The sequence below is a fragment of the Bos grunniens genome, chromosome 10 (genome assembly GCF_055505025.1).
Source record: "Bos grunniens cultivar Pamir isolate PY7600 chromosome 10, Bosgru_T2T1.0, whole genome shotgun sequence".
NCBI lineage: Eukaryota > Metazoa > Chordata > Mammalia > Artiodactyla > Bovidae > Bos > Bos grunniens.
In genome coordinates this window covers 61,278,152-61,292,430 of record NC_141174.1, presented here as the reverse complement: position 1 = coordinate 61,292,430, position 14,279 = coordinate 61,278,152, and the positions used below count along the sequence as shown (strand labels likewise).

Sequence of the window (14,279 nt, the reverse complement as noted above, 5' to 3'; positions counted from 1 at the left end):
GGACCATTTCTCTCGTAGTCAAATTCTTTAGTAAGGAAGTGGTTACCTTCCTTATCCCTCTTAGAGCATTAAAATCATGTTTAATAAACCTATAAGGTGATTGCATTTTTTTCCTCTTTTAAACTTTCCATATATTTTGTCATTTGTTTTCTAGCCTTGCTTGGGCTAAAAAAAAAAAAGTTTTTAGGTTAACCATATAAAACTACTAATCTCAACCAGAACATATTTTCTCCATATAAGAATATAGTTCCCCATCGTATTTAATAGAGTCAGGATTACAAAAAGTGAAAAAGTAACTTTAACCAATGGGTACCTTTAGGCTAGATGCACTGTGGTCTAAATTGCCCTTGATTTTTAGAATCCAACTTTAAATATTCTTTGTTTCCTCCATAGTTTAAATCTTTAAATCAAAAATATCAAATACTATATACCTCAACTCTGAATATAAATAAGGTTATCTCATCTCACTTTATATGTTCATTTACTTCGTTTTTATTAAATGGATCTGAAAAAAATTAACCTTTTTTTTCCAAAACACTTAAAAGTAAAAGCTTATTACTGTTGCTATTGCTGATTTTTTTAACCAACTGAAAATAGAAAGGTCAAAATAGCTATTTCCATCTTAAGTCACCATTATACACTTAGAGTTCTTAAGCACCTCATCAGACAGGATTTTCAGCTTTCATCTCCTAAAAACAACAAGCATTTGGAAGGAAGTACCTCTTTTAAAGGAAGTTTGAAAAGCTCCAGAACTTGTATTCTATAACTCAGAACATAACAAAGCCCTAATGTGCTGTAAAGGTGCCTTTTGATTTTTGAAATGCTGCTTCCATATAATTCTGAGTCCCTCCAGTCAGTTTGTCAGCAATAAAAGCATCATTGCCTTGTATTCACTGAAGTTTTGATCTTCAAGACACAAAGCTCAGCCAGTACAACTCTTAATGACTTCACACCTGGACACTAGCTAACACCCTCTGAAGGCAGTTTTAACTGCCCTTGCTGAATGGCTGGAAATGAATTGGTTAATACACAAAAACCATTGTAGGGTAGGTGTTTGAATATGTGATTTGGGGTGAACAAGGCAAACTTCTTTCCCCTAACCAGATTATCAACCCCTTCCTACAAAAGTGTTCATGGCCAAAATTTACAAGCCAATACTCTTTTGGGAATTGCTATTCCTGGAAACAGAAGTAGTACGTATGAGAGGATGAGACAGGAAAGGAGGGAGAACAAGTAATGGGGAGAGGGTACCCCAGTTAGACTCAGCTTCCCTTCCACCAAATGCAGATGAGTGCCTTGTCTCATGAGATGTCTTCACAAAGGAAGTATGAACTATTCCTCTTTATAGTCCACAGGGATGTGAAAGGGACAAGAATATACCTAAGGACTTGTTTGCCCCATGGAACATGAAGTCCTTGGCACTTTCAGGTTGTACCACACCAGCCAATCTGGCAAAGCTTAGAAAGCCAGATCCCAAGATGGCACTGGCAGCACCTGCAAGTTCGTAGAGGAAAGTCAGGGGCAGGTGCACACTCAGGCACTGCCCTCCCTCCACATTCCCACCAGCAGACCCAATGGAATCTTGTGCCTCAACAGTGATGGTGAAGTCTCTGGGAGAGAGGTGAGAAGCTCTTAAGGTGCTTGAGGAAAGACAAAGCAAGATCATGACCACGAGCAATGTGGGGGCCTGAGAACAGCTGCCCCAATAGAAGACAAAAACAGCATTCACGGGACCTCCCTCTCCTGAATACTGAAACCACTCCTTTAAGGTCTGCAAGGATACACTTAGTTTCAGGCAACATTCCTAGAGACTCTTCTACAATATCAAGCAAAAAAATCTTGGCTAAGCAAACCCAGGGATGTGCTTAAACTAGCCCAACACAGTGAACACCCTGGGACATGGAGATTCTCTTTTGTCCTCTTCTGAGAAAAAAAAGATCTAAATTCTCCCCTCAAGGAGAAGTGACTCCTTCCAAAGGCTGGCTAATTTCAGTCACCAAAAATGACTTATAGATGGTTAGGAAACTAAGTTCTAGGGAATTCTCTGGTGGTCCAGTGGTTAGAATTCTGTGCTTTCACTGCATGGGTTCAATTTCTGGTCAGGAAACTAAGATTCCTCAAGCCATGCAATGCAGTCAAAAGAAAAAAGAAGAAGAAGAAAAAGAAAAACTAAGTTCTAGTCTCTATTGGTAAAGCTGGTCATCATGTTATAATTGAAACTCATTACTTCTCTTCTCCAATTGCCATTCTATAGTTCCCTTATCTTCAGCCAACATGTTAGCTGGCCTGGATTATTTATCTAGTGAGATAATCTAGACTTCTAATACTAAGGGATCTGAGCCTTCAGCTGCCTTGTCCTGTCAGACTATGATTGTTCTAACTGTCCATTTACAGCTATTACTGGGCATGGAAGCACAAAAATACACAGCCATGATTACAAATATTTTTCTTCTTGTTTCTATTATATATCAGGAAGAACACACATACAGAGGAGAGGTGGAAAACCACGAAAAGACAAATTTATTATTTACCATTTTGCTTAATGCCCATCATCAACAATAAGGGGAAGAACAAAATTGCATTGCTAAAATCAAGAAACCCTAAAATATCCAACAGAAAGTCTCCATAGAAAAAAATCAAATTCAAATACATACACTTGCTTAACCATAGACAAATTTATTGTAATAATATAGTGAATTTATATAAATAGGCATAGCCTGTTTATAGAAGGAAAGATATTATTTGGGATATTTACATTTTTACATCAGTTTACTTATTGATGCTGAAGCTCCAATACTTTGGCCACCTCATGCGAAGAGCTGACTCATTGGAAAAGACCCTGATGCTGAGAAAGACTGAAGGCAAACAGAGAAGCGGCAGCAGAGGGTGAGATGGTCAGAGAGCATCAATGATTCATTGGACATAAATTTGAGCAAACTCTGGGAGATAGTGAAGCACAGGCAAGCCTGGTATCCTATAGTCCATGGGGTTGCAAAGAGTCAGACAGGACTTAGTGACTGAACAACACCAACTTACTAGATTTATAAATACTATACTAAAGCATCACTCTGACACTATCTATTGAGTCATTATTAGAGAATTAGTGAAGCAATGCCATGCTAATATCTTCATGTTTCTTCAAAAATAAAAATCTTTATTTAAGACATACCTCAAATTCTACAGCAAGGCAATGATTCAGCTTTGGCGTACCTGAACACAGGAAATAATGACTACAGTTTTATAGAATTCCAGAATGTTTCCCTGTAAACCATTATGGACAGTGAGAATGTACTTGCATTGTTTTGCTTGTATTGCATTAAGTAGTAGAATAAAATTACAGCCACACTAATAAACTTAAATTTCTGAAACACTCAGTAGCTCCCTTGGACATACATGAACTGCACTCTGATACCCTGATTGGTACAGAATGTATTAAAGGAAAGGGTGCACAGGGGTAAAAGAAATAAAAGCATGTTTCAGCAAATTAGGATAAATTGTTCAGAAACAGCTAAGAATCATTATACTAGTAGCTAGAGTCCCTAATTAGATTTCTAATCCAAAACCAACATGTCTTTCTTCTTTAACATAGAGATGCAAATGCATATATATATATATATATATGCATATGTAAAAGTCCAACAAATTTGCATCCAACAATTCAATGTTCTAAGTGGAACAATCTTCTAATCCACTGTGTTATTGGCTTGTTTCCTTGTCTTACCATGTTATCAACTGCAAGTTTACACAAAACATCTAGAAAATCCAAAATCATTTAAGAAAAATAATTTCAAAGGGAGCCATTACCAAACACAACATTTTATTTGTGATGAGAGTACATGATAGGCCATTAGAGAAGAAAGAAAAAACAACTGGAACAGCTAAAACAATTATACCGTGTAATGGTTTCATCATCATCATTTCACTGGCTCACATCTGTGACTATATTGAATCTGCTGCTAATTAAATAGGGACATCATAGGAAATAAAACATCTGGACCAAAATCATGGCTAGGGTACTCATCACAAACATTTATCTATCCCTCAGATTTTCACTTGAGAAGGCTTCATGAAGGCAAGGATATTTTTCTTCGTTAAATTCTGAAACAGAGTTCATTCCCAAAAATATCTAGTTACCTATCTCCTCCTATAATAATACAGACAAATGTTTCAAATTAGTTCTGTTAAAATATTTTTTCCTCTGATAATTTAGAAAATGAATCTCATTTCACATCTGCCTCTGGGGACAACATGTGAGCTTTTTTCATATTTGTAATTCCTTTAGTTCTAATCACTGTAGTTTTTAAGAAGGTTTTTCCCAGGTAATTTTTTGGCATCCTGGTGACACAAATACCTTAGAGTATCCTCCTTAAGAGTTTTGAAATCTATACCCAGCATCAGCAACATAGAACATTGCTAAGGTCTACATTAATGTTGAACAATAAAACACAAACACACACACAAAAAGCCAAATTGTTCAATGTAAGAAAAACAAAATAGCACAGTTCCTAATTTTGTACTGAGAGTATTCAAGAATGGAGAAGAGCTTAAGACATCTCATGATGGGGAGGAGTGCTATAGGGTTCCGACCTTTCAAGCCAATCATTCAATTGTTGTTGCTGTTGCTGTTTAGTAGTTAAGTCACATCCAACTCTTTTGTGACTCCATGGACTGTAGCCCACCAGGCTTTTCTGTGGATGGGTTTTCCCAGGCAAGAATACTGGAGTGGGTTGCCATTTCCTTCTCTAGGGGATCTTCCCAGCCCAGGGATCAAACCCACATCTCCTGCATTGACAGGTATTCTTTACCACTGAGCCACCAGGGAAGCCCAAATCATTCAATACAACTATGAAATGTCAAACTCCTCAAAAAAAAAAAAGTTTATTTCTTCCCCTCCCTGCCCCATTTATACAAAGGGACAATTTCACAGTTACCTTCAACTGCAGTCAGTTACCTTCAATCAGAATTTTCAAGATATGAGTTTCATCTGCATTAACTAAATGTAAGATTTTATCTGGTCACCAAAAAATCATGGGATACATAAATCCTGGCACTGACTTGAATGTACCGCTGAACACAAGTTTGCCCTACACCTGACATAAGCAGAGAGCCAACACGTGTGGAGTTTAGTTGTTGGGTCTTCCTACTTGAAACAGAAAAAGTTCATAGGTGGATATAATAAAGTGCCTAAACTTACGGAGTTTTTATTCTACCTGACAAGAGGACAGACTCATAAATAAAAAAATTAAGCTGCAAATGTGATCCAGTGAGAAAGGGAATTTGTGTGTGTGTGTTATTTTTCCAAGATTTGTGATTAATATTGAATCTCAGTAATAATTACACACTCATTTATTTTGTTTACAATTACTAAAATAAATATTTAGAAGGAATGAACAAACAATATGTTTGTTACCCTTTGAGGTGCTACCTTTGGTTTCTACCCACAATGTAAAAGATTTTTTTGTTTTATTTTGTTTGCCCTAGAAACATAAAATTCAAATATCTTATTTGAGTATGCCATATACTAGACCAGAAAAAATCAAATTTTCAAGGGTAAAGCAGACAAAATACCAGTATAGAGTGGGCAAATAAATAACTTAACATTTTATAGGGGAATCATAGTAACTCCAGATGAACTTGAGCCTTTTCTTGGGGCAAATGATATCTACTTCAGTTTCTATCAGATTTTTTAACACATAATATTAACAATAAAAGTTTATCAGAAATATGAAGGCATGAAAACATGACTCCAAATAAGAGGGAAAACAATCAACAGAAGCATACCAAGAGAAAACCCAGATACTGAAATTAGCAGACAATGTTTAAGATAAGTATTATGAATGTGTTAAATATGTTAATGTGGATAAAATAAACAACATGTGTGAACAGATAGAAAATCTTAACAGGAAAACAGAAACTCTAAGGATAATCCAAAAGAAATTCTAGAACTAAAAAATGTGATCTTAGAAATAAATAAATCATTAGATAAGTTTAAGAGTTAATAAAGGGTCAGTGAATTAAAATGCATTCAGAAAATAGTACAAAGATAAAGAATAGGAAAAAACTGTACAAAGCTTCTGATACTGGTAGGATACTATCAAATCATGCATAACTAATATGTAATTGGAGTCACTAAAAAAGAATAAAAGCAATCTTACACAAACTCTTTCATAAATAGAAGAGGAAACAATTTCCAATTTATTTTACAAAGCCAGCATAATTCTGATACCAAAACTTGATAAAGATATTATAAGAAATAAAATAATAGAGTAATATTTCTGTAAGTTATTTAAAAATATTAGCAAATCAAACTCAATGACCCATAAGAGAAATAAGAAAATGGAAAACAAACAGAAAAAAATTTTTAAACATGTGACCATCTTAATAAAGGCATTAAAAACATTTGACAAAATTAAACAACCATCTGCTAACTTTAAAAAAAATTAACACTCTCAGCAAAGTAGGAATTGAAACCTCCTTAAATATAAAAAAGGGCACCTGGAAATAATATCAAATCCTTTATGATTATACAGTGGAAGTGATAAATAGATTCAAGGGATTAGATCTGATAGACAGAGTTCCTGAAGAACTATGGATGGAGGTTCGTGACATTGTACAGGAGGCAGGTACTAAGACCGTACCCAAGAAAAAGAAATGCAAAAAGGCAAAATGGTTGTCTGATGAGACCTTAAAAATAGCTGTGAAAAGAAAAGAAGCAAAAGGAAAAGGAGAAAAGCAAGAATGCAGAGTTCCAAAGAATAGCAAGGAGAGATAAGAAAGCCTTCCTCAGTGATCAATGCAAAGAAATAGAGGGAAAAAATAGAAGGGGAAAGACTAGAGATCTCTTCAAGAAAAGTAGAGATACCAAGGGAACATTTCATGCAAAGATGGGCTCAAAAAAGGACAGAAATGGTATGGACCTAACAGAAGCAGAAGATCTTAAGAAGAGGTGGCAAGAAGACACAGAAGAACTATACAAAAAATATCGTCATGACCCAGATAATCATAACGGTATGATCACTCACATAGAGCCAAACATCTGGAATGCGAAGTCAAGTGGGCCTTAGGAAGCGTCACTATGAGCAAAGCTAGTGGAGGTGATGGAATTCCAGTTGAGCTATTTCATATCCTAAAAGATGATGCTGTGAAAGTGCTGCACTCAATATGTCAGCAAATTTGGAAAACTCAGCAGTGGCCACAAGACTGGAAAAGGTCAGTTTTCATTCCAATCCCAAAGAAAGGCAATGCCAAAGAATGTTCAAACTACCGCACAATTGCACTCATCTCACACGCTAATAAAGTAATACTCAAAATTCTCCAAGCCAGGCTTCAACAGTATGTGAACCATGAACTCCCAGATGTTAAAGCTGGCTTTAGAAAAGGCAGAGGAACCAGAGATCAAATCGCCAACATCTGCTGGATTATTGAAAAAGCAAGACAGTTTCAGAAAAACATCTACTGTGACTGTGTGGATCACCATAAACTGTGGAAAATTCTTCAAGAGATGGGAACACCAGACCACCTGACCTGCCTCTTGAGAAATGTGTATGCAGGATCAGGAAGCAACAGTTAGAACTGGACATGGAACAGCAGACTGGTTCCAAATCAGGAAAGGAGTATGTCAAGACTGTATATTATCACCCTGTTTATTTAACTTATATGCAGAGTACATCATGAGAAACACTGGGCTGGATGAAGCACAAGCTGGAATCAAGATTGCTGGGAGAAATATCAATAACCTCAGATATGCAGATGACACCACCCTTATGGCAGAAAGTGAAGAAGTACTAAAGAGCCTCTTGATGAAAGTGAAAGAGGAGAGTGGGAAAAGTTGGCTTAAAGCTCAACATTCAGAAAACTAAGATCATGGCATCTGATCCCATCACTTCATGGGAAATATATGGGGAAACAGTGGAAACAGTGACAGACTTTATCTTTTGGGGCTCCAAAATCACTGCAGATGATGACTACAGCCATGAAATTAAAAGACGCTTACTCCTTGGAAGAAAAATTATGACCAACCTAGACAGCATATCCAGAGAAGGCAATGGCACCCCACTCCAGTACACTTGCCTGGAAAATCCCATGGACGGAAGAGCCTGGTAGGCTGCAGTCTATGTGGTTGCTCAGAGTCGGACACGACTGAGCGACTTCACTTTCATTTTTCACTTTCATGCATTAGAAAAGGAAATGGCAACCCACTCCAGTATTCTTGCCTGGAGAATCCCAGGGATGGGGGAGCCTGGTGAGCTGCCATCTCAGGGGTCGCACAGAGTCGGACATGATGAAGCAGCTTAGCAGCAGTAGCAGTAGCAGACAGCATATCAAAAAGTAGATACATTACTTTGTCAACGAAGGTCCATCTAGTCAAGGCTATGGTTTCTTAAGTAGTCATGTATGGATGTGAGAGTCGGACTATAAAGAAAGCTGAGCACCACAGAATTGATCCTTTTAAACTGTGGTGTTGGAGAAGATTCATGAGAGTCCCTTGGACTGCAAGGAAATCCAACCAGTTTACCCTAAAGGAAATCAGTCTTGAATATTCACTGGAAGGACTGATGTTGAAGGTGAAACTCCAATACTTTGCCCACCTGATGAGAGGAACTGACTCATTTGAAAAGACCCTGATGCTGGGAAAGATTGAAGAGGGGAGCAGAAGAGGACAACAGATGATGAGATGGTTGGATGGCATCTCTGACTCACTGGACGTGAGTTTGAGTAAATTTCAGAAGTTGGTGATGGACAGGGAAGCCTGGCGTGCTGCAGTCCATGGGGTGGCAAAGGGTAGGACACAACTGAGCAACTGAACTGCCTGTATGAATTTGAGAGTTATAAAGAAAGCTGAGCACCAAAGAATTGATGCTTTTGAACTGTGGTGTTGGAGAAGACTCTTGAGAGTCTCTTGGACTGCAAGATCCCGTCAGTCCTAAAGGAAATCAGTCCTGAATATTCATTGGAGGGACTGATGCTGAAGCTGAAACTCTAGTACTTTGGCCACCTGATGCAAAGAACTGACTCATTGGAAAAGACCCTGCTGCTGGCAAAGATTGAAGGCAGGAGGAGAAAGGGATGACAGAGGATGAGATGGTTGGATGCCATCACCGACTCAATGGACATGAGTTTGAGTAAGCTCCAGGAGTTGGTGATGAACAGGGAAGCCTGGCGTGCTGTAGTCCACGGGGTCGAAAAGAGTCAGACACAACTGAGTGACTGAACTGAACTGAGAAATAATATTATCCTCAATGCTGTAAGACTAAATGATTTTCACCTAAGATCAGAAACAAGACAAAATAGTCACTCTCATCACTTGTATTTGACACTATAATAGAAGTTCCTGCCAGTAGATGACACAAGAAAAGAAAGTAGAAACTATGAGACAGGAAAGTGTAAAGCAAAAAAAAAAATTGTATTCATAGTTGACATGATTGTACACTTAGAAAATCCTAAGAAGTCTTTTTAAAGGTACTAACATAATTAATTTAACATGTTTTTGAAAGTCATTTGTATTTCCACTAACAATAAATAATACAAAAATTAAAATCTTAAAACAAGTTTAAAATATTACCATAAAATGTCAAATATCTATGTAAAAAATCTATCAAGAGATATAAAAGACTTCTTGTCAAAACTAAATGGATAATGAAAATATAAGTCACAGTTTTCTACAAGAAAATAAGAATTATTTCTGTGACCTTGGTAAAGGCAAATATATCATAGGCAGAATAATATAAAAACTACTAATCATAAAATTTTAAGTTTAATAATCAGACTTCATAAAAACTAAGACATTCTGCTTTTCAAAAAAAAAAAAACTATTAACAAGACAAGCAAATTACAGACAGGAGAATATAGTACATATATGTTACATATTATATATATTATTTTTGTCATAAATATGATGAAATATATTTTTAAACCCTATGATTCAATAATAAAAAAGACCAACCACATAATTAAAATGGGTAAAATATTTGAACAAACACTTCATGAAAAATGATAAAGGAATAACCACAAAACATATGTAAAGGCATTCAACAGCATTAATCATCAAGAAGATGCAATTTAAGGCCACAATGAGATACCATATTCATCTGCTAGAAAGACTGGACTAGTAGGCAACATTAAATGCTGACAAGGACGTGAGGCGATTAGATGGGAATGTGAAATAGCACAACTACTTTGGAAATACCATATGACCCAGCAATATCAATTCTAGATATTTACCCACCATGTTTAAATGCCCACAAAACAAATAAAGACCTGTGAAAGAAAGATGATAAATATCGCATTCATAATACCTCCACACTAGAAACAGCTCAACGGTTTACGGACAGTAGCATGCGTTAACTAATTGTGATATAGTCACACAATGTATTACTATTCGGCAGTGAAAAGTAGCAAACCATCAATACATGCAAAATGAATATCTTAAAACCTTAAACAGTATTAGATAAAAGAAACTGGACCCAAATGAGCACATGATAAATTATTTTATTCATACCCAGTACAAGAACAGGCAAAACTAACCCATGGGGATTGAAATAAGGCACTAGTTTTCCTGGGGGTAGGGGAACTGACTGGAAAGAGTTACAGAGCAACTTTATGGGATGATGGACTGTTCTATAGCTTACTTTGAGTGGATGTTACCTACATGTAGAGAATTGTCAAAATTCATCAAACCATACCTTAAGATCTGTGAATTTTATTAAAGTAAATGGTGTTCCCATGAGAGTTAAAAAGATGAGACATGCATAAGAAAGCAGTGTCAGGAAAGACCACTGGATCTGAAAGTATACTGGATACAGAACAAGAATCATCATGCAAGGTTTAACAGGGGTTCCCTACCCCCAGGAAAACTTGAATTATAATGGAGGTTCACGATTGGCACTGAGTGCCAAATGCAAAACACTCATGAGTGGTAGAAAGTAAAACAGTTGCTAATATTAAAAACTTGGCCATTCGGGAAGGAGAGGAGCCAGTGAGACGGAGACACTGGGGCAGAAGAGAAGATGGCGGTGGTGGCAGCTTCTTACCTGTGATGCCCAGTGCAGGCTCAGTTCCCTCCCCACCTCCCAGTCCGACCCAGTCTGCCACCTGGACCACCCTGCCCCCTGCAGCCCACAGCCCACCCAAGACATAAAAATTAAATGTAAAAACTTGAATTATAATGGAGGTTCACAATTGGCACTGTTCTATATTTATATATTGATGAAAGAGCCGCTTCAATTAAAAATATCACCGTCAAGCACCATTTGCCTGATTCCATTAAGGCGACTCAGTCAAGAGGAGGACAAAAACAGCAGTCACCTATGTCATGAGAAGAAGGAACCAGTCCAGAAAAAGACGTGGAGCTTACCGTGTTGGGTAAAGGGTCCACATAAGGAGGTGGATTTCTCCCTGACATGTGGGAGAGAAATTAGAGGTCTTCTGAGTAGGATGAGAGTAGGGAAGTGCCAGGGCTTCCCTGGTAGCACAGACGATAAAGCATTCTCCTGCAATGCAGGAGACCTGGGTTCGATCCCTGGATCAGAAAGATTCCCTGGAGAAGGAAATGGCAACCCACCCCAGTATTCTTGCCTGGAGAATCCCATGCACAGAAAAGCCTGGTGGGTTATAATCCATTGGGTCGTAGAGTCGGACACAACTGAATGACTAACACACACACAAGGAAGTGCCAAGAAAGGAGAGGACTGCTTATCAAAAAGCTGCTACCCCGTGTTAAGTTGGAGTCTCCTTTGTCAGGGCCAACGTACACACCTGATTCCACTCAGCTTCCATTATATCCAGGAGGGTGAGACCCCAGATGCATCTGATAAGTCCTTACCAGCTCTGACTTGCCATTTGGAATTTCAAGACTTCTCCAGTCATTGCCTCTATTTTCCTTATTCTGTCTCCAGTGGGCTGTTTCCTCAATGTTCTTCCTGACTCCAAACCTCTGTACAACTTTCTGGATTCTTTTTGATTTCTCCGACCTTGCACATAACCTGTCTAAATCATAGCTCCCCCACAGCAAAGGGGCTTTTCCACACAGGTGCTGAGGCTCTGCCATGATTGACCACACCTCTGCCTCCCCCACCAGGGAGTAGTTCCTCAGCACTAGTGTGTCCTCAGCAGGGCCTGCCTCCCCCAATATTCTAGGCTCTATATTTTCCAAGCATTTTTAAAAATCATAGTTTGGGGGCCTTAACTGAGTTTGCCATAACTGTTTTTTTTTATTTTATTTTATTTTTAAACTTTACAATATTGTATTAGTTTTATCTAAGTGAATCCACCACAGGTATACCCGTGCTCCCCATCTTGAACCCTCCTCCCTCCTCCCTCCCCATACCCTCCCTCTGGGTCGTCCCAGTTTACCAGAGAAATCTACTCTTACATTTATCAACCACCAGTATTGAAAAATTAAATATTCACAGCCTTGTGCTAATGTTATCCTTATGCACAGATGCTCAGTCAAGTCCAATCCTTTGCAACCCCATGGATTCGCCAGGCAGAATGCTGGATGGGCTGCCATGCCCTTCTCCATTTTTATCCTTCCTTTCCCTCAATTTTTGTTTTCATAAAGAAATTTCCTTATTGACCACCTTCAGTGAGAGGCAAAATGGCATCTGTAGGGATTATGGCGGTGAGATTTTTCAGGAAAAATCTTAGCCGATGACAAGTTTTCCAATGCTAGAGATAGGCTTTGGCAATAATAGAAGCTTCCTGAGAAGAACTTTCACCCAGCAATCCTCAACCTGTACCTCAGATCAGCCTGGGACCACACACAAGATGTCCTAACTGGAACAGGCTATTATTTTGTAAGCTCAGTAACAACTCTTAGCTGTTGTCTATTCTACAAAATTAAGCTTACCTCTCATAAATAAATGCCTATGTGTTTTTTTTTAAAGACTTTTTATGTGGACCGTTTTTAAAGTCTGTATTGAATTTGTTACAATATTGCTTCTACTTTATGGTTTGTTTTGTTTTGTTTTTTGGCCACAAGGTATGTGGGATCTTAGCTCCCCAATAAAGGATCGAGCTTGCATCCCATGCATTGGAAGGTGAAGTCTTAACCACTAGACCACTCGGGAAGTCCTTCTTTGTTCGTTCTCAAATGGATTAAAAGGCTTCAGGTCTTTTTCAGAGTTCTTTGCACCAATGTGTGCAATGGCCTGGCCCCCACAGCAATGCAGAATTCACCCTGTCTCAGTACCCATCAGTGTGATTCTTTGGCCCTTCTGTCTCACATAACTTCTTGTCACTGGCTTTATTTCTTGATGATTCATCTCCCTCCCCACTTAAAAATGGGCATCAAGTCTTCCAATTACACCATCAAAAAAAAAAAAATTGAGAGAACTAAAAGGAAGCGAGAGAGAGAAAATGTTTAAAAAAGACTTCCAACACAAATGACCTTAAAAAGAAGATGGTAGGCCACCTGGAAAAATATACTTTTATTAGCCCAGTAATGAAGTCAGTATGAATCTAAGCCTACAAGTGCAAGTATGCAAGAGAGATTACTCTATGTTTAAGTAATTTAAGGGAATTTCTTTTTCCAAGAATAAGACAAAGATAATCTTCATCAACATGAGGTCCCACACTCTCCTCCGAGGTTTTCAGATGTATTCAGGGTATTCAGACACTGAGGATGAATACCCACCTTATTCTTGAGTCAATCTGGGTCTTGTCCAGGGAGTATCTGTTGAGGCCTCCAATTCAGGTCTTGCCCATCTTTCAGTGGTTCTTCACTTCATCCTAACAGTCCTATGGCTTCCTTTACTAAATGTGAGCCACCATGGGGCACAAATAACTCTTCTGCTTCCCAGTCAGGCTGGAGGCCATGCCTGTGAGAAAACATTCTCTTCCAGGGAATTTGTCCTACCCAGAATCCCCCCACATAAGAAGCACACAGGACACCTCTGCTCTCTGAGCCATGACTTCTTTGGCACTCCTCATCTGTTCTACCACTCTGCTTAAGGCAGACATTGCCAAAGAGGAGGAGGGAGACAGACATACTATTAAAGGAGAAAAACCTGAACAGCTTTCAGTTCTTACTGTCATAGTGAGCCAGACTCCAGAACATATGCTAACTTAGAAAATGTCTCATTTACAAACTGCACTACATAAGAAAGGCTTAAGAAAAACTTTCTGCTGTCCAGAAAAATGTTCAAACTACTGCACGATCGCACTCATTTCACATGCTAGCAAAGTAATGCTCAAAATTCTCTAAGCTAGGCTTCAACAGTACATGAACCAAGAACTCACAAATGTTCAAGTGGAATTTAGAAAAGGCCGAGGAAGCAGAG

At 38.3% G+C, this 14,279-nt stretch overlaps 1 protein-coding gene across 45 annotated transcripts in view; it reads right to left on the bottom strand.

Moving 5' to 3' along the window:
* LOC147364665 (uncharacterized) overlaps positions 1–14,279 on the bottom strand; it is a 523,181-nt gene that overhangs the window by 311,598 nt on the left and 197,304 nt on the right. For 3 of the 45 annotated variants that reach the window (XR_015134804.1, XM_086321640.1, XM_086321641.1), the window contains one exon: positions 13,420–13,817. The exons of 41 other annotated variants lie outside the window; for them this stretch is intronic. The gene's annotated coding sequence lies outside the window, so the exon portion shown is untranslated. Of the gene's footprint in view, positions 1–3,816; positions 4,145–13,419; positions 13,818–14,279 lie in introns of those variants that run through there. One more of the 45 variants, XR_015134815.1, reaches the window with a different exon arrangement.